The 22413-nt window shown below is 38.0% G+C and overlaps 1 pseudogene; it reads left to right on the top strand.

Annotated features, from left to right (window-relative positions):
* The window catches only part of LOC120538206, a 29604-nt pseudogene extending 28260 nt beyond the window's left edge, over positions 1-1344 (top strand).
* Positions 1345-22413: the final 21069 nt, after the last annotated feature.

Genomic DNA, 22413 nt, shown 5'->3' on the forward strand with positions numbered 1-22413 from the left:
GAGAGAGTACCTTCCTGTAGCAGGCTACAGAAAAGACTCCCAAGCGCACACATGGCCGAAGTGAAAGGTCACGCTGTCAGGCTAGATATAGGGTGGTGACGTGACACCCTGTTAACTACAGAATACAATACTAAATACCGCTCTTAACATTTGAAGCTCTCCACAACCTCACTGATCTCCTACAGACTTGCACTCCTCTTGATCACTCAGATCCTCATTTGCAGCTCTACTTTCTGTACCACACATCACAAACTCTGTGCTATGGGAGCTCGAGCGTCTCTCATAGTGCTCCTCAACTCGGGAATTCTCTTCCCTTTCATATACATCAGCTCGATTCAATAACACATTTTAAAACTGCCCTCAAAACATATCTTTTCAAACTGGCATTCCAATTGTGAATTTTGCACTGTTACTGCCAGTTATCTTTGTTTGTTTGCTAATTATTGCTTTTTGATTTATCATTCTCTTGTTTTAACTTTACTAATGTTGTTTAATTTTATTGTAAGGTGACCTTGAGTGCTAAGATTATAAAATGAGATTTTCTAATGGTCAAATATAACCAAAACAATTGTTCAGCCTTACCTATGAAATGTAATCCCCGGTATCTGGTTTTAAGTATACAGAGGTTTGTACAATCCCAAGCAGCACATGTGTAAGGCATCTTTATCCATTACTTCACTCCACAGCAGTGCCACTCACAATATAGCGGTGACGTTGACGTACGATGCTGCTGGTCATGTGGCATCTAGTAATGATAAGTCTATATCGAGAAATGCCGTGTGTGGGGGGGGCGGTTTGGGTTGGTTGGGGTGTGGCAGTTTTGAAGAGGAAGCAGGACACACCAGAAGAGAAATATATATAAGGGATAATAATTTAATTTTACACATGAGGGGAGTTATTTAAGAAATTATGTATAATGTGACCTTGTATTTAGGAGGCATTATGGTAGTTGAATTTTAATATGAGCATCTACTAAGTACAGTTTCAGTTTAGATGTAGTGACATCTAGCAGTGGCATGTGCCTCTATGGATTCTCTTCAACCTACACACCTTTTCACCTACTGGCAGCATCACCTATTACGTATTTGTAGATGTGAACTCAGTTTTATTAATTACACTTAAGTTTTTAAGTAAGCATTGATTTACCTCTGGTTGACTACTCTTTGTTCTCCTAAGAATCTTTGGCTTAGGGTCTTATTGTCTTTTAAATATGTTTTTTCTCCTATTGAATTACTTGTTTTTATTATTTTTTTATGTTATCTTTGTCTTCTTTGTATAGCATCAGACTTTCCTTATGAAGATTTGCTCCTAGCTACTGATCCCCCACCTATAAAGCCACGTTAAATTACATTATTCCTCTATTGTCTATTTTAATTCCAGATATTTCTAGAATAACTGCTTGCTTAGATCAAGGTAAAATTGGAAGAAGGAGAGTGAACCAAATACAATCCATAACTAGAATGTCACTGTGATTCCTGCTTTAAATGACTATGTAGAAACATATGTGGCTTTGTTGTACAGGGAATTCCACTATTCTACTCTGTATAGACCAAAATGTTAGACATATAGAAAAATGGCATATACTACAGCCATTTCTCAATTAGGAAATAATTTAAAGAAAACATTGTTAAATGGACCAGGTGTAACTATCTTTCCTACTAATGCAACATCTTAACCCAAGATTATACAATATAAACACTTTAGCAGAACCAAACATTCTCAAACCCATTTAATCCAATTCAGGTTCAGGGAGAACTGGAACATATCCTGGCAGCAATCAGTACAAGCCATGGACCAGCCTTGGATAGAGGACTAATCCATCACAGGTCCCACTTTCACACACCCACGCACACACATGCCTACAGTCAACTCACATGTTGGCAGTTAACCAAACACAGGAATGTGGGCGTAAAACTGGAGTATCCAGATGAGAACCTACACAGGCATGCAGACATGAGGATAATATGCACACTGAACACAAACAAAGGCCAAATAATGGACGTCAAACTAAAATGCTTAATCTAAGCGGAAGTAGCACATTAGACTGTGTGACAGAAGTGTGACAGGACTTTTGCATTTGGTTTAGCTCATTTGTATAAAACAGGCAGTATGTTATGTAAGCATGTATACATTTTTTATACTTATGCACCACTTGATCTCTGTATTCCCTTTTGATTCCAGGGCGTCCATTTATGTTAATTTCATAGATACACTAACCGTTTCATCATTGTAATTCCTTAAAACCATCTTATGCTACATTTGAATAAGCCTGTCTTGTTTTTAGTACTTATTCACAAAGTTCTCATACAGTTCCTTCTACTGGCATTTGTTTTGTGTTTAATTTCTCCATGATCTCAACTTCAGCATTTTTTCCATGCTTTTCTGCTTTTTCTTGCTAGTTCACTGACTTTCACCTACTCAACCTTCATATCTTTACTTGTTCCTGAGCTGCCTGTTTACTATCTATAGATTCACTTTAAACAATGTCAACTGGTCGCTTTTAGTGTCAGTGTTGCATCTTTTGGGTTTGCAGTAGTCTGAACACCTGCAAAAAATCTGGAATCTCAAAGAGAAATGAAATGCAGAGATTTTGTGGTAAGATCTCGAATAACTGGTGCTGAGCTGGACTAGCTCTGTGGTGCAATGTATGCTTATCTTAGTCTGAAGATCATAGCTGTAATTTGGGAGCAGCAGCCAGCCCCGTTTTAAGCACTCTAACCATTTTTGAATGTAAAATTAAAATAGTCTAGTTTGATTGCTCTGTTGAACTAACAAATGTCTCCAAGATATGTTAATGTGTGAAGTGGTGACTCTGGCAAAAAGAAAAGAGGCCTGAGGTAAGTGTTTTTCCTTTCATGTTTCAATGAATTGTTGTTAAATACTGTTGTGTGGGAGTACATCTGTATAAGTGTATGCCATTTAAGTGTATGTGCAGTTTGAGTGTATAGTTGAAGTAAAAATGTGTGTCTATATGTTAATATTCACAGCTGCATGCGGTGGTTGACATTTTAATACTTCAAATCATTTCAAAGATAATCTTTGTGGTTTTGAGGAGATTGTTTAGTTACACTGTGAACAGTATAATTATACATTCACACCACTGTGTGTCTTTCCAACAGTCACTGGACTTTACATTTTTGGCTTATTTATGTCTTCTAAGGACTGCCTACAATCACAGCACTCAAAGCATTTTACAATCCTGCTCCGTCCCTCTTCCCTTAGAATTGAAGTAAAATGTTTGGGCTGAATAATAAGAAGCCGATTCCTGTTGTTAATTAAACCCTTTATTTAATTCCATGGCTTGTTGATGCTCTCATCTGCCATAGCAGACATTTCCAAAACTGTTGGTTTTCTAACAACACCATCAAAATGTTTTGTGGACCTCTACAAATCAACTTTACTTAGATGTTCACCTTCTTTAAATTCAGATATTGTATGATGGACACAAGTTAGCTGTGTTGGTTTGTTTTGAATCTCATTATGTTTGCCTGCAGATTAATTAAAAGGAAGTAATTGAGAAATGGGCAGCACGTTGGCGCAGTGGTAGCGCTGCTGCCTCGCAGTTAGGAGACCCGGGTTCGCTCGATCCATGCGTGGAGTTTGCATGTTCTCCCCGTGTCTGCGTGGGTTTCCTCCGGGCGCTCCGGTTTCCTCCCACAATCCAAAGACATGCAGGTTAGGTGGATTGGTGATTCTAAATTGGCCCTAGTGTGTGCTTGGTGTGTTTGTGTGTGTCCTGTGGTGGGTTGGCACCCTGCCCAGGATTGGTTCCTGCCTTGTGCCCTGTGTTGGCTGGGATTGGCTCCAAATTTGGCTAAGATTTATATGCTGTGTCTTTAAATGTTGTGTTGTCATTCCATGTATTTTGTGAGAGGAACCCCAAAAGGATGGGCCACCCAGATGTCACTGCTACAGGATCCTCCTTCTAGCTTTATAAGTCATCCAGAAAGAAACCCAGGTAACAGAGCATTGCATTTGTTGGGAGTTATTGTTGTTACTAATGCCGAGTAACTATTATTTTCTTTGTTTGGATTTACTGTTTTTTGTGAATTTTTTCCAGGTTTCTAAGATTATGCCTTCGGATGGTGATTTTGGACTGGTCTGCCTCAGATTACCTTTTAGACATATCCTTTTCGTTCTTTTAAACATTTCCATCCTTTTCTTAATAAACTCTCATTTTATAAAGATTACAATCTAGGATTGTCTTCAAAACCTAGAGATGTTATGGGTTCTCTCCCTTGTAAGACATTTTTGTTAAAGTTTACATTTGTAGTGCATATTTTGAACTTTTAAAAGCCCGTTCCCCATTTTTGGGCCTGCTTAGGCTGAAGCTTGCAGGTGGTAGCTGGAGACAGGCTGGCTTGGCTTGAGTCACTTCTGGACTGGAAAGGGAAAGTCTGGGCTGCTTTGTTAATTTTTTCGAGGCGCGACACCCTTTTCATCATGTTCCTTTCCTTACTAATAGCCCACAAATGAACATGATACTGAAGTAGATCGAGTCCAGGATGGGACTGACTGGGGAAGGAAATGAGCTGGATTTATGGACAGAGGGAAGAAAGTGGAGTGTCCATAGGGATACAGGCGGATACGAAGTCAGAAGCAGGGTGTGGACTGGAGCTGGAAGTGGAATCTGATTAGGGTTTAGGTAGTCTTTCCTTCTGATGATCTGCAGAGGAGGGAGAAAAGACATTAGTGCACTTTGTCAACCCTTGACCTGGCATTTTACATTTGGTCAAGCCCGCTGGCTGCCTCCAATGTGCGCATGTGTGTGACAGAAATAAATCAGAGTCTGACACAGGGAAAATATGCACACTCCATATAAAAAGGGTTAATTAATTAATTTTTAAAAAGTCATCACCTTATTATTTGGATAAATGTAGCCTTAATTTTTGACGTGTGACACAGAAGGCCTTACAACTATTACATTCAATCAGTACTTGTACCTTTTTATTGTCTTAAAAACAGTACACTGTTACTGCTGTTTTTCTTTCAGCTAAGATCATCCTTTTTTTACTTTGAGGTTTTTTTTAGATTTGTCTTCATTCTTTTTCTGTCTAAGTTCTTGATATGTATAATGGTTGAAATTCAATAGTAAAATCAAATATTTAGAAGGTTATGACATGTGTTTTTTATTTTTCTGTACTTGTATTTCTTCTTGGAGGCTCCATGTTATTTAATTCTCAACACAGTCCTATGACAGACTATATACAGCATACAGTATAGGGAATAATGACAGGGTATTATAAAAGGTAAAGAACTATGTGGACTTACACAGTGATCTGATATTAGTGAAATTTATCTATCCTAAGTTTGTTGTAATTTCAGGTACTGTTAGAATAAATCAGGAGGTGAGTTACAGAAATAATGATTATGGAACTTTTCAGCTTTTAAGTACTTTATTTTTTTAAGTAAAAGTTTTTTATAGAAATTAAATCAAATCATTTAATGTAACTGCAAACTTGAGTTAAACAATCAGTCAGTCAACCATTTGTTATTTTATATATGGGTTCATGTGTCAAATATACTGCCAAAATCACTTTACGAAGCAAACAATAATTCAATACAAAGAAAATGGAGAAAACGAGGGCACTTGAACCAATGGTATCATCATGGCATAAACATCTCAAACTTACATACTGTAGCTGCAGAAGTGAAAATTCTCCTCAACTGTCAACATGTTCTATCCTTCCATCACACTACAAAAGAGAAAATGTACCTTTCACCATTAATATTACCTATCAATGAATAAATAGTTGCTAATTTGAAATGCACAGTTACTGTATGCCACTGGGAGTTTTCTTCTGCCTTGTACAGTACTGCTCTTTGCATTAACTGCAATTACAACCCTAAAGGGGGTTCAACATTTCGTTCAGTCTCTAACTCTTGCCTGTGGTTACTTTATGGGTTAAAAACACCTGTAATAATCATAAAACTACAATACAGTCATCTCTGGCTGTTCCTCCACTCCATTGTATTGTTATGTTGTGCTTTACATTAGCATGGAAATAGACGGGTAGTACAGAGTTTCAGATAATGTTCTGTACTCTAAGAAGTATGTTTCTTAATAAATTGGGCGAAGGTGTACACAAACTTGCCTTCACTTTCTCTGTTGGTGCTTCAAACGTTATGATAAGACTACTACTGAAATAACAACCTAAAGGTACTCACTTGAATAAAGAAGATACTGGTTTATTCTTAACATAAAGATAATAGGAAATTAATATATTATAGTCAAATGTATCGTGGCACAGTGGCGCAGTGGTAGCGCTGCTGCCTTGCAGTTAGGAGACCCGGGTTCGCTTCCTGGGTCCTCCCTGCATGGAGTTTGCATGTTCTCCCCGTGTCTGCGTGGGTTTCCTCCCACACTCCAAAGACATGCAGGTTAGGTGGATTGGCGATTCTAAATTGGCCCTAGTGTGTGGTGGGTGTGTTTGTGTGTGTCCTGCGGTGGGTTGGCACCCTGCCCAGGATTGGTTCCTGACTTGTGCCCTGTGTTGGCTGGGTTTGGCTCCGGCAGACCCCCGTGACCCTGTATTCGGATTCAGCAGGTTAGAGAATGGATGGATGGATAGTCAAATATATACGTACACACACAGGGCAATAAACACAAAACATTGATCTATGTTAACTTAATTTTATCTTCTTTCTCTATAGAAGAAGGAACAAACTTATCAATATATGATTCCCTAATTGTTGCCTAAACAATCATCCAACGAAGCATGATTTATTTAGGGCTGGCTTTTAAATGCTCTCATAATTGTTTTTTTTTCTTTTAGTTGGTAAAATAAATGAATCCTCTTCTACTTGTAAGTTTCTCTAACTTTAATAATGCATCTGTTTTAAAAGTGGTATTGCACTTCTTCACAGCTCGTCTGTACTCTAGTCTCCTCACAGCTCTTCTGTGAGGATGCGTGCATGTCACACGTTGTTTGAAGCTGCTGTGTGACTGATGGAAGGTTAGTTTAGTTTCTTTAATACATTTAGTAGGTGAAACTTAAAAGACAAAGACTTATGTTTCATACAGATTATACAAACATCAATTTTCACAAAGTTTTCTGCCTCAGTTTTTATGATGGAAATTTGCATATACTCCAGAATGTTATGAAGAGTGATCAGATGAATTGTCATTAATTGCAAAGTCCCTCTTTGCCATGAAAATGAAATTAATCCCAAAAAACCCATTTCCACTGCATTTCAGCCCTGCCACAAAAGGACCTGCTGACATCCTTTCAATGATCCTCTCATTAACGCAGGTGAGAGTGTTGATGAGGACAGGGCTGGAGATCACTCTGTCATGCTGATTGAGTTGGAATAGAGAGGTTTAATTATTGTGAAGGTGGCTTCAGGGCACCCAGACAGTCCAGCAAGCACCGGGACAATCTCCTAAAGTTGATTCAGCTGCGGGATTGGGAAACCACCAGTGCAGAGCTTGCTCGGGAATGGCAGCAGGCAGGTGTGAGAACATCTGCACACACAATGAGGTAAAGACTTTTGGTGGATGGCCTGGTGTCAAGAAAGGCAGCAAGAAGCTGCTTCTCTCCAAGTAAAACATCAGGGACAGATTGATATTCTGCATAAGGTACAGTGATTACACTGCTGAGGACTAGGGTAAAGTCATTTACTCTGATGAATCCCCTTTCCAATTGTTTGAGGAAATCCGTAAAAAAGATTGTCCAGTGAAGAAACACTGACCGCTATCATCAGTCCTGTCTTATGCCAACAGTAAAGCATCCTGAGACCATTCATGTGTGGGTTTGCTTCTCAGCCACATCACTTATTTTGCAAAAAAACAATCAAAAACATGCCTTGGGAGTCCAGGCATTCACTGTCTTGTTTAACCTAACAGGATAGACTACTGTGTGTGCGCATAGCGAGTACATTGGCACATACGGACTCCGCATAGCTGCCTAAAAATGAGTAAACAAATAGCACCAGGGGATAAAACAATCTATGTCATTAGATTTAATGGCAAGACGTAGATTATCATCACTCATGTGGAGGTGGTTTGGCTTTGGAAAGACTGATGTTGCTCAAAACACGGAAATCTGTAAACTATATTAGAAACTGTTTTCCATTAAAGACAGCTCAACAACTAACTTGTTTCAATATCTGCAAACTAACCATCGCACATAGTATGAAGAATACGAAAAGCTTCAGGAGTCATCTGTCTAGAACAGGTCTTAATCTCCCAAGGCACAGAAACCCACTTAGCAAACTTTAGCGGAATCATTCTGCAAAATAGCGTCATACGACAAGAAAAACAACAGATGGTATGACATGGCTGCAAGAAGACCGCATAGTTTGCATGACAAATGACAGCAGGGCTAATGTTGTCAGTGCACTTCAGATTAACCACTGGAAGAGGCTTCCTTGTTTTGGACATAGGCTCCATATTGCCATTGATGAACAATTTGGGCACCTTTATAAAATGCAATTTAAGTGAAATTGATTTAGTACGGCTCCCCATTGAAATCAGGCAAAAAAAGAAAAAAATCAGTTCAAACGAATTATTAATCTGTTATGTAATTTGTTCAAATGGATTATTTTTATTTCTGTAAGAAGCATATGCTTATTGGGCACATTTTATTGTGCAGGCCGTCTTGGTTGAGGGTTCTCTTTTTTATTATTTAAAACACTTGCACAGATCCCCACCTCCTTGCCCCGCTCTATCCTGTCTCTATGGCTGCAGAAGCTGAGGCAGGTGATGACACAAGTGAGGGATACAGTACATCAGACTATCGTACTTGAATAAAGTACAAGAGATCGAAGTGGCAGCTAATTGTTTAGCTTTACCTCGTATTTACTGTATGTTGAGTTCTTTCCTCACTTTTAGTCTTTTTGAGTGCAGATGGAGGCAATTTTATGACTGAAAAAATTTTGAAAGTTGTAAAGTTGGTGTAGTGAGTAGGGTACCTGCCCTTAAAGCAGTGGTAATGGGTTCAGTTCCCGGCTGTGCAAAATTCGTTTCTGTTTATATTTATTGTTGTCTATATTATCAGTGGATGGGGCCTAATCTATCAGCAGGAGCAGGTATGAGGTGTCAGTGTGAAAGTATCATTGTAATCCTTTGGACACCAAGTAAATAGTAGATTTTTATCACTTGGATTTTAAATAGGTTCGCTGTGATCCTGGGCTGTTCCTAAACTGTAAACTGTAAAATGGAATGTGTGCTCTCATGTATGGTGTGCTTATGTAGAAATGACATTAAATATATTTAATGGAGAAATAGTGAAAAACCATACATTGCCAAGTATTTTTACAGTATTTTGACCACTAGGCTATGGCTACTGCTGCTACAACATCGCTATCACAACAGATTGTATCTTTGAAGTGTACATGTATGGTATAAGGGGAAAAGGCACACAATGGATGAATTGGACACGCTTGTCATACAGGGTTCAACCAATGGGTTTCCACATTGTTACTCCATGTGAGTAGTCAGCTTATTATAGAGGAAACTGAAGATGCTTCAGTGACTCCCTGCTACCCTATGTAGCACCATGGAGGCAAGTGGGGTGGGGTTCAAAACAAGAGAAAGGACTCTTTGAAGGAGATCAACAGTGTGAAATGAGATACAGGCAACACTAGTTGACCATATCATCAACCATGACCTGAACATGAGAGAAGCAGGTCAACGTGTGTGGCCCCATGTGTCACATTTCACAGTGGCTGGTATAATGTAATGTTCTGAAAATTAAAAAGGGTACAATAATGGTAGAGCAAAACTTAAGGTAAATGTAGATCGAGATATGGCACATTTCACAAGAAATACAATAAGATGAATAAATGTGTATATTTTCAGAATTGCAAAAAGACCCTGAAAGAGGAAGAGGCAGCCTTTCCTTGCTCCAGACCAACAGATTGCAATAGTAAGTATGGTACTGGCCAACAATGCCAGGGCACACTGAAATAGCAAAATGGATTGCAGTGTTTATCAATTATCCTATCAGTCTGTAGTTGACTATTCATGTGATGGTTTGCATGTACAGTTCTGATGCAAAGATAACCTTTTTCTCGAAGAGAATGGTTTTGATTGCAGTGTGTACTTTGTTGTCAGGTGTGTGACGTGTTTTGGGTTGTGTGAGCGTTTGTAGGTATTGTGTATAGAGTTTGTATAAGATGAGCTGTAGTTTCAGAAAATATATGTAAAAAGTGAGAAAGAACTGTAAACGAATGTGAATGGAGCCACAGTGCAGAATAATGCATAGAGCCACTGTACTCTATGTATTGTCACTCACATGCATTTCATCCTGGAAACTGTATCAAGTGCAAGTCTGAACTTTTTAAATATTGAGAAAACATAATGACATGAATTTAATAGACCCTGTTTGGTGACTACTGTCTTTCATCTTCTATCAGGCCAAGAGGTTTCTAGTTTATAGAACTCTTAGTGAGAGATGTTATAGAGAATGTGTTTCTTTAGCCTCTCACTTTGAATAGCAAGAGTTTAGATATAATTGTTGAATATGTAAGTCTTAAGTGAAAAAATTAGAATCACTTTGTTGTTCACACAAATAAAGCATATGCAGCAAAGTGTGCATCATTGAAAACCTGACAAGCAGCAGTGTACAATATTGACAAATATGTTATTTTATTCCTTTTCTTAAGGTCATAAATGGGAATTGAACTCAGGCTTCTTCGTTGATGGGCATGAATGCTATCCACTATGCTACGACCAAACCTGGTCAGGAGGTCTTTCTCAGTTGATACTGTACATCATACTGTATGATTTGAACAAGATCAAAGGATTAAGGTGGAAGATAAATGTAGAAGTGGACCTCATATGTGGAATAACTTTACAAACGATGGTGTAATTTTATTTTGTCCAGTGTGTAACACTGAAGAAATAGAAAGGTGTGATATTGTTTCCAAAAAAATAACAAGAAGTGGTGGTGTAGTGGTTAGCATATCTGCCCTTAAAGGAGAAGTTTGACCCCAATGACATCATTTCCGGGTAAATCCAGATGACGCCACTTCCGGTTTCATCCCAATGTCATCACTTCCAGGTTTTGGGCCTGATGACGTCACTTCTGGTTTGCAGTCCTATGCCCTTACTTCCGGATTTCACCATAGACATATATAGGTAGACGTCACATTCACTGTGTTGCCCAGTCGACACGATACGTCAGCGCATCCGCCATATTGCGAGTGGCAAAAGTGCCATTTAAACTAATACAGGTAGACATGGAAACCGGGTTTTCTGATGAAAAAAAGTATCGTTTACATACAACAGATTTTGGTGAATCGTTTAAATGCAATTATTTATATCCATTTATGCACTAATAAAGGCTCTCAATAGTCTTGCTCCCTCCTACCTCACTGATCTCCTACAGACTTACACTCCCTCTCACTCACTCAGATCCTGTAATTTGAGAGTATTCAGTCTAGCAATATGGTGCAGCCTTAGTTTGTGAAAGACAGACACAACTAAAGACATGAGCATAAAATGATGGTTGTCAATTTCAAACTGTGTTTCCTCAATGTGCTCCTTGAGAAAAAACACATCATCTGAACCAATCTCAGCCCGAACAAACTGATCAATCAAAGATACACTGACACCTTGCCCTAATGTTGACTGTCAGATAACATGCTCAGCTACTTTGACCACCTTGACTGTACCCTCAGAAGGAATCATCAAATCTCCTTTGTTTTTTAATGTGAGCAAGTGGTAGCTTTGATCATATGATGCCGGTACAACATCTGTTACCAAACTAGCACGGCACACATCACAGGACAGCTTTCTCAAAATCCCGTCTAAGGGCTAACTCCCACTGCTTCCTGAGGTGGATTTCTTTGGGAAACCTTCAAAGTTTGAGAAATGTTAACAGCTAACAATAATCTACATAGTGACTAAGTACGTTTATCCGAAACGTTGTTTGGAGGCTCATTTGAGCACATAAATGCATAGCTTTGCTAGCTTAGCCTGGCGTAGCTAAAGTTAAGATTATAAAACGTGATTTTCACTCCATAGCAGTGCCACTTGCAATATATCGGTGACGTTGATGTACGTTGCGCTGGTCTTGCAGCGTCTAGTAATTCTATGTTTATGGGTTTCACCCCGATGACGCCACTTCCGTGTTTCAATCCGATGATGTCAGTTCTGGTTTTATCCCGATGGTGTCACTTTCGGTTTTCATTCCGATGACATCACTTCCTGGTTTGACCCAATGACATTACTTTCGGTTTTGCCCCGATGACGTCACTTCCGGTACACCCACGGTGATGTTAGCTCTGGGTGCCAGCGGACGTCACTTCTGGTTTCGACCCTGATGACATAATTCCCGGGGTTCCAATTGACGTCACTTCCGGTTTCAACCCGATGATGCCACTTCCGATTTTTACCCCGATGAGGTCACTTCCGGTTTTACCCCATGATGTAACTTCCGCTTTTAACCGGCTGACGTCACTTCTGGTTTGAGTGTGCATCAAAAATAATTTTCCCCACAGCAGCTGTCCCTCATGAAATAAAAACAAACCTGAAAGTGCCCCAGTTCAAATATGCTTTTGCAGGTGTTCAGGCAAAGTTGCAATTTAATAGCCGACAGAAACCACAGGTCAGCAAAATTAAGCTTATAAAAATTGTTTTAATTGTTAATAGTTGTGGTTGTTTGCTTTCATGAATTCCACAATAATCACATAATTAAAATGGTTCCATCAAGTCAGATTTAAGTACGAAATTGAAAAGAAATTTAAGTAAAATTGACCAATTTTTACACTTTATGTATGAAATATTCTTTTAAATCCATTTACCAAATTTTTTTCCAAAATCTTAAATGTCAGCCTGTCTTTGCCTACTTATTCTGAGTGTCCCTATGAATCATCCTGCAGCAGTTTCCCATCTATATGATATTGCAATATCCCTGGTGCATTCTTCCCATGTCCTTGACATCCTGATGGAATCTTTCAACTTACCCTCCACTCATCACTGCAACATTCTACAGAAAAAATTCCAAATGCGAATCAATATCGTAAACTTTGACACTCATGTAGCAGCCCAGTTCCTCAAACTTAAAAATGCATTATTTCAGTTTTGTTCCTATTTGGATCTTCATAGGTTACCCACAGACTTTCAAATAACTTCTTTGAATGATACCCCAGCCTCTTTTTCCAGGCTCATTCACAGCACCATCAGACTCTAAATCATCCATCCATCTATTAACCAACCCACTATATCCTAACTACAGGGTCACGGTGGTCTGCTGGAGCCAATCCCCGCCAACACAGGATGCAAGGCAGGGAACAACCCCCAGGCAGGGCACCAGCCCACCGCAGGACTCTAAATCAGAAATCAGAAATCAGTTTTCCAATTTCAATTCAGCTAAATGCCCTCTTTGAATTTAGCTTCCAACAAACACAGAAACTTTAGGCACAAATTCATCAAACAGGCTCCATCTTTTAGTAGTGCTTTGACAACCCACTTTATTAAGCCAAGCTCAAAATGAAGGGGTTACAGGAGTGCTTTATATGGAACCACCAAGATAGGTCTGATGATGTTTTAGGCACTAAACTGTAGCGTTTTTGTAGCTGGCCATTCCTCCTGAACCCAATGTCAGTTCTTGGCCTTGCTTTCACACTCACAGAGGAGGAGGAGGAGGAGGTTAGGAGAGGGAAAGTGGGAATTGTGTATGCCTTGACTGCTGACACAGGGAGACACACAACATTGAGGTCCATGCATATGAGCCAATGGTGGTCAATATACTTAAAAACTTTTAAAGAAAAGATGAAAAAACTGTTTTGTTTAAAATTCAGGTTTTAATATGAGGAAATATTAAATTCAAGCAAATTATTAAAGTATTGATATTTAATTAAGTATACTGTGAAGACAAATATATGTATACAGTGTATGTTTAGAATTTACAGGTACAAAAATGTGTTTATTTAAAAAAGGTACCTGATGTAGATGAAAAGTTTCCATTTTTGATTTCAGCACCCAAGAATATATAAAGATCACCTGAAATTATCAAAACAAAACAACTAAACCTGTGAAATTCGAAGAGAATTCCTTAATCTGAAGGCATTTGTTGGGCAAGATTTTTATCCAGGTTCATTAATAAAGGTGTCTACCAGAAACTTAGTGAATTACTGTCCAGTTTAGAAATGTCCTGTTACTCTTTTCGCTATTGAATCATTTTTTTCATGTCATTTTTTGTTTCTTCACTCTTATTACGTAACGTTAATTGTGAAGTTGATGTGGCTGGTGGGCATTGACCAAAGATTCTATTTTTGTCACGTGACACAGTCTATTCTTTTGTATTGGGTCTGTGTGAGTCGCACACCTCTTTTGTTGACACGCTCATGTTATTAGTTTTAGGTTCTGTGTCGTCATGACATAAGGGCTTACGGCCTTCCAACACCACAAGCCGCTGATAATGTGTGTGTCAGGACTGGACTATGAAGCTGGAGCACCAACACCCCCTCTTTTTTTTGTCTTGTGAAATAGCCCTTGAGGAGGATTTCATGAAGTCCCAGGATTATTGTAGAAGAGCACTGCTTTGCTTTGGATTTATGTTTTCCACTTGCCAGAAACACACTGATTAGGAAGATGAGCAGTTTAAAGAAAAGCACTAAGTGAACCCAAGTCAGCAAAATGTGGGCTGGGGTGGACAATTACAAACACATAAAGCTCTTGTTACTTTGGATCCAAAAAAATATCACAGTGAGTGTGTCCACAACAGTTTGCAGCACCATGGCTTTGTACCGAAAGGAAACACAAATGCTCCAATGTAATTTGTGGCCAATCAACCAAAGCATGCTAGATAAAGGCAATCAATGCTGATTCAGTTGTTGCAGAAAAAGAAACATCTCCTTGATAATGTTTCCATTTTATTTACATCACACATAACTCTCATTTCAAATATAAAATAAATATGCGATATCTCGAGTAGGGATTTTAATATACTGAATCATGTTTCAGCAGGAGTTAGATCATGTTTTATGTTTTCACAGGACAGTGACACGCAACTCATAAGCTAGTGGCAGGCATGCAGGAGACAGTGGCACATGAGAGTGGTGTGGGCTGATGGAATAGTATCACAGTGTCATGTGCTCAAGGCCTATGGGCTTGCCTTGCACTTCATGTTAGAGGCCACACATTCCATAGCACCATGCTGAGGTGCTCTATGGGCACCCTAATTACACAGGATGCTCATTACAATATCCAGGTTAATTAATAGCATAAGTGCATGTGCCATTACAACACATAGCTTTTTCTCTCCTGAATTCAAACAGGAAATATATATGTAATGTCTGCCATTAAATTGGACTCAAAACAAAAATCAAAGAAAATAAAGAGGATCATAGAAGCCTACTGTACTGTTTAGATTGTCTAGACCCAGTGTATTCAAATCATGGCCCACTGGCCACGTGCAACCCAGAAGCAACTTCTGAATGGCCAACTGGCCCAATCCGTGGTCCTGGAAGAAACACAGAGAAAAAGCGAGAAAAACTAATTTTGCTATCTCCAGAAATGTCTACACAAAAGCCTACAGTAGCATTGACTATGAATGTAATGCTTAATGTAGCCTAGCAACATTCAACTAACAATACAATGCATTGGAAGGCTGCAGTAGTCTATGATAAAGTGATTGTTTTTGTGACAGTACCCCAACCATGACAACTGGTCATGGTATCAATTACATATTAAATGATTGTACAACATATAAGCAATTATGTTCTGAGTTATTGTTATATTCTAGTTTAGAGTGAGTGTGAACATGGGTTTTTGCAAATGAATCTAATTGTTACTCCAATGAGTGCCTTGGTTCTGACAAGCACTGTCTCTGCACTCTGCATTATACAATTTGTTGGCCTTCCACTCTCACACTTCACTCCTGGGGATTCGTGGCTGTTATGAGGATGACAATCACTCATTGGTGCTCAAAGCAAAGAACAAGTTAGAAAGACTGCATTTGATAAAAACATGCAAAAAAAAGTTTGGAATTTTCTTTAAAACTCAATCAAATTAAGCACTGACTGCTTTGCAGGACTACATAATTTTTTTGTAGAATGCATAACTCATTATTATCCTGAGGTCAATATTCTTAGGTTTTGGCGTGATTATAATAATTATACTTCAGATTTTGTATATAAATGGTTAGCTAAACTCAAATGGGAGACATGAACTCTCACAGCTACAAAGGACATACAAGGAGTGAACAATTAGATAGATCTTCTGTCTCTACAACCTTATTGTCCACCTCTGACTCAAGTTAATCTTTTTTTTAAATTAAGAAACAGGAGGCCGCTGTGCCAGGCTCTAATTCATTCGAAAAGAAGAAAAACAAGAAAGGGGAGGTTCCAATCATAAATATTTCCTTTCAACTACTTTCTACCTCAGAACTAAGTGTTTTGTCGAAAGATCTGTCCTTTGTTCCTACACCGAGGTATCAGCCCTTCAAAGCTCAGGTTCAACTGTTTTAATTTTTTAGAAAATAATGGTTACAAATGTTATTTAAAGATGGCGGGGATGTTTAGGCACCAACCCTGCCTTTTAAATTTACTTTTCATCCAACTGACCAGATTAACCATTATGAGGTGGAGACATTTATGAGATTAGTAAATAGAGATATTGAGGAAATAGAATCACAGTGACCTAGTTGGTTCTATAATATCATGAGAAAGGAGAAACAATAGATTATATTTCTGCGGTGGCCTTGTGCCCTGTGTTGGCTGGGATTGGCTCCAGCAGACCCCCGTGACCCTGTGTTCGGATTCAGCGGGTTGGAAAATGGATGGATAGATTATATTTGAAAAAAAACACATTTGTTTTTTTCTTGATTTCTCACCTTCAACAGCTGCTAATCATGCCGCATGTTACAGCATTAAACAACGCTTATGCAAAGCCAAAATCAGATACAGCCTCTTGCATCCTGCTAAATTGAGAGTGAGATGTTCAAAGTCATGTTCTACATTTTTAGTTATCTGGATGAAACAGAAAAAGAACTACGAAAATTGATCCTGACACTTTTTGAAATTCAATTGTGAGTCACATCATGTTCTGGCAAGGAAAAGAAGACCTGCAATTTGGTCCATTTTTAATGAGACTTTTGCCGTAATTACACTGCTGCTGAGGGGCTTGTTTTATTTTGGTCTGTCTCTAGGTACTGTATGTCAGAGGACTGGGACTTCATGAAGTGTGATCTAGCCTTGCGTGGAGAGGCAAAATGAGGAGGCTGAGGGGGGAGAGAAAGACAGGAAGCTATTTCTATTATGTCCTTTTTACCTCCATAATTTCAAGGGCCAACATAACAATAGGCTTCATTGCAGTAATTCATGCCAAAATTGGAAACTGAGGTTAAGGCTATCTTATGTAATAATGTACACTCTTAATTTAAGACTACAAAATGTCAACAACAGTTCAGAAGCAATGTCTCTATGACCAAACAGTGAACTTTGTGAGCTAGAATGTCAGTGGTCTCGATTACAAATTAAAAAGAAAGTATTCTCTCACCTAACAGGTCTAAACGCCAACATAGTATTTTTACAGGAGACCCACTTATTAAGCAAGGTTCAGTTTCGGTTGCAAAGAGATTGGACTGACCAAATTCAGCTATACAAAGAAAACTAGAGGTGTGGGAATCTTAATACATAGAACAATTTTATTGGTTGTATCAGATGTACAATCTGATTCTGAAGGGCAATATGTAATCTTTATGGGTAATTTATTTCATTATAAAGTGATTTTGATAAATATCTATGCACCTAATGTAGATGATAGAGACTTCATCTATTCCTAATTTGAACACTCATATACTGTAATTACAATGGCAGGAGACTTTAACTGTGTTGTAAATCCAGACCAGGATAGGTTTTCAGCCATTTGGGTAATAACATCTAACACTGCAAAAACAATTACACAGTTTGTAATTGATCATAACTTATCAGACCCTTGGAAATTTCTAAATCCAAACACAACAGCATATCCCTTCTTCTCACCAACACATCATTGTTACTCAAGAATTGACTATTTTTTATAGATACTTTTTTGCCCACGATCAAATCTTGCAAGTATGACACAATTGTTATCTCTAACCATGCCTATCTGATCTTGGAGTTCAAATCATTATGCCCCACATATTGATCTCACAGCTGGTGTCTTAACCCCCTGTTATTAGCTGACAAGAGCTGTGATTTTCTTAGAGACAAATACATCCTCAGAGGTCTCTGCAGGAATACTCTGAGAAACTCTGAAACTCTGGCATTTTTAAGAGGACAGATAATTTCATATCTCTCCCACACAAACAAAATCGGAAACCAAGAAGGCATCAGAGTTAATCAGTGAAATTATCAGAATAGAATAAATAAAAGAACACGCTAGGTTCCCATATGAGGCACTTTTTAGGAAAAGACAAGCTTTACAATCAGAGCTCAACAACATGACAACAAAAGAAATGGAACAACTCACTTTTAAATCACAACATTATTACTATGAAAACGGAGATATATATATATATTTAAAGAAGACAAGACACATTCTAATGCATTTTTCAATTCATTACTGATGTCACAATTACAATTACAGATACTCTCAGTGCAGAGGAATTGAATAAGGCTCTGACACTTTCAGAATTACTAGACAGTATAAACTCACTTCAGAGTGGGAAAGCAGCAGGCTCTGATGGCTACACTATCAAATTTTATATAAAAAAAATGTAAGTTAGCTCCCCTTTCATTAGCATCATTTATAGAAGCCAGAAACAATAAAATTCAACCCCAAACTTTTCACCAAGAATTAACTACTGTCGTTACTAAGAAAAATAAGGACTTATTACAATGTGCATCATACAGTCCAATCTCTAGATATTCTCTAGAGTTCTAGCTAGAAGGATTGAGAAAGTGTTTCCTTCAGTAATATCAAAAGACCAAACCGGATTTATTAAAGGCAGACACTTAGCTTCCAATCTTCGATGCCTGTTTAATGTAATGTATTCACCCACAAACTCTAACACCCCATAAATCTTATTATCTCTGGATGCAGAAAATGCATTCAATTTGGTTGAATGGGACTACATGTTCACTACATTGCACAAATTTGGGTTTGGCCCAAACATATAAGCATGGATCAAAGTACTATATACCAGTCCAGAAGCTGCAGTTTGTATTAACAACATTGTTTCTGACTACTTCAAACTAGAATGTGGTACTAGACAAGGATGCCCTCTATCACCACTACTATTTTCAATCACCCCTGAGCCATTGGCTGTTTACTTTTGAAATGCTTCTGAGATATCAGACAAGGGCTTGAACAGAAAATATCACTATATGCAGATGATATTGTACTATATATCTCAGATTCACAAAATGTGGTGCCTGCAGTCTTAACAGCACTAGCAGAATTTCAAATATCTGGCCTCAAAATTGATTTGAATAAAAGTGTGCTTTTCCCAGTGAACTCTCTAGCACACAACATTAGATTGGACACCTCCCCTATATCATCACAGATCAGTTTAAATATTTAGGGGTAAACATCATAAGTAATCATAAAGCTATTTTTCAGCAAAACTTTTCTGTCTGCATGAAAAAACTTTAAACAAGGCATGCATAGATGGTCTACCCTCCATCTCACTTTTGCAGGGAGAATTAACACTATCAAGATGAATATCTTTCCTAAGCTTCCTTTTCTATTTTAAAGCATTCTTATATACGTTCATGAAGAAGTAATTTTTTTAATAAATTAGATTCAATCATACCCTCATTTATTTGGACTTCAAAACATCAGCACATCTAGAGGGCTACCCTACAATGACCTAAAGCAGAAGGTGGCCTGGCTCTACCTAAGTTTCAAATTTATTATTGGGCGGCAAGTATACAAGCTATCAAAACCTGGACATAGACACATGTAAATGAACACACACAGGCTTGGTCCACAATAGAAATAAAATCCTGCAGTACTTCTTTATATTGCTTGCTCTATGCCCCAGAAAATACAAGTTATCGTCAATATACTAACCCAAATGTCCTTCTTTCACTCAGAAAATAGAACCAATGAAGCAAGCACATCAAGATAGAGAAGCTTTTTTATGTGGCATCTCTACATGATAACCACCTTTTTACACCCTCTCAATAATTACACAGTTTTTAATGTTTGGGAAATGTATGGGATTAAATCACTAAGAGATCTGTGCATAGATAATGTCTTTGCATCCTATGAACAAATTTAGCTTCCCATCAACACAATTTTTCCACTCTTTCAAAATTAGAAACTTTGCTAAACAAAATCTGCCAAATTTTCCTCACCTCCCACCTATTTGTATTCCACAAGAAATACTGATCAGTCTTGAGGGCTCAAACAACATTTCTATAATATGTAAAAACATTTTAGTCCCTATCTCTCAAAGATCCAGAGTACAGTGGGTAAAGGATCTCTTACTTAACATTTCAGTAAAGGAATGGAAGGCAGCCATGCACAGAATTCACTCTAGCTCCGCATGCAGAAAATATACAATTATTCAGCATAAAATCTTTTATCAAGCACATTTATATTGTTTTAAATTTTCCATAATGTTTCCAGTGCAAGACCCAACCAATGTTCCCTCTAAGGAGTAGCATATAGTGAGCAAAAAAACATTGTTTATGAGCGACATTTTGTTTAAGCCAAAAATTTATGAGCACCAATTTTCGGGATAAGTACGAGCGACGTTCTGAATTCGTGTGAGTGATCGCTCACGCGCTCAGCTTAGAGGGAACATTGGACCCAACCTGTGAATGTTGCAATTAAGCCCTAGCCTCATTGTGCCACATGTTTTGGGCATGTACCAAATTAACATCATTCTGGACAACCTTATTTAATTGCCTTTCAGGAAGCCTTGGTGTCACAATCCCTCCTAATCCACTAACAGCTGTCTTTGTTGTACTCCTAGATGGGCTTAAATGGAGAAGGACAATCAAACTATAATTGCCTTTATTGCACTATTAGCACGTAGACTTATCTTGCTCAACTGGAAGAATCCTAGCCGACCTTTTTTAAGTCACTGAGTAACTGATGTTATATACCTGTACTACTTGAATTTGGAAAAATTCAAATTCTCACTTAGTTGATCTGTTTAAAACTTTTGAAAAACCTTGCAGGATCTAATCAATAACATTTTAGAATAATTTTGTCTATTGGCGAAAAGGATTTTCAACCCTCTTTTCCACTTTTAAAGTTTTATTCTGGCTGTTGGTTCATATTGTGGAATTTAACAAATGTCATTTAGTTCCTCTGGGACAAAAACTAAAGACACAACAGACTTTATTAATAGATTGAGAAGGTTTTCATATAAGACTACCAATTGGCCACTTTAGATATAGAATCTTTATACACTAATATACCACAAGAGGTGGCTATTGATATAATTTAGGAATCACTGTACAAGTGGTCTGCTTTTATTCCATCTTATTGTAACATTCTACAATTTGCTGATGTGACTCTGAAATGAATTTTTTTTTATTTCAATAAAAATGTTTACAACAGCATAACAGTGTAGCAATGAAAGAGGGGTTTAGTCCTAGTATTTCTAACCTGTATGATAATTTTGAAGATATGCATGTGTACATAGATTCTAGCCCTTTTCTCTCACATGTTACACACTGGGTTAGATAACATTGATGGACATATTTTTGGTATGGGCAGAGTTGATTGAACAACTCACCACCTTCCGCACCTTTTTAAATGAGTGCAAAACAAATCTGAAATTTACACTAAACTACAATAAACAGCAGATTTCTTTTCTTGATATCTTACAAATTTATTTGCAGTTTATTTGGCAACCTACTGACAGGAATACTCTTCCTCTGGCATCAAGTTATCATCCCATAGCCTTGATTAATAATCTTCCTACTTCGCAGTTTTTGAGATATCGTAAGATCTGTTCTCACAGGTTGCACTTCTCCTCTCTAGCTACAGATCTGTACAAAAGATTTGTGGATAGGGGTTATAAGAAAAACAATATTAAAGAAACGTACAAAAGGGCCCTTTATACCCATCAGGATATACTGTTGTCCTTCACCAAGTCCTGACAATGTATTGACAATATGACGTGTACCCTTACCTACTCTGTACATTCCAGTGCAATCAGGTGGAGTATTCTTAAACATTAACAAGTGTTACAATTACTTTGATTGTTTAGATTACCGCTTGTGTTCTCCTTCGCACATAATCATAATATTAAGGATATGATGGTAAAATTGTATGACTTTAAGCAGAACAGTCGTCTGGTTTTGCCTAGTAGATTTAGTAAACTTGGACATTCCCCCTGTCTGTGATGTAACAATTTGTATAAAGGGGATCAGATAAAGGGTGCTAATCTTAATAACACATTGAAGCATTGATCCGATTGTAGAACTAAGGGTGCCATTTATTTACTTTTTTGTCCCTGCTCTTTATTTTATGTGGGAAAAACAAAATGGGTGGTCCAAAGGTATATAGTTGAACAT

Source organism: Polypterus senegalus, chromosome 10 (genome assembly GCF_016835505.1).
Source record: "Polypterus senegalus isolate Bchr_013 chromosome 10, ASM1683550v1, whole genome shotgun sequence".
Classification (NCBI taxonomy): domain Eukaryota; kingdom Metazoa; phylum Chordata; class Cladistia; order Polypteriformes; family Polypteridae; genus Polypterus; species Polypterus senegalus.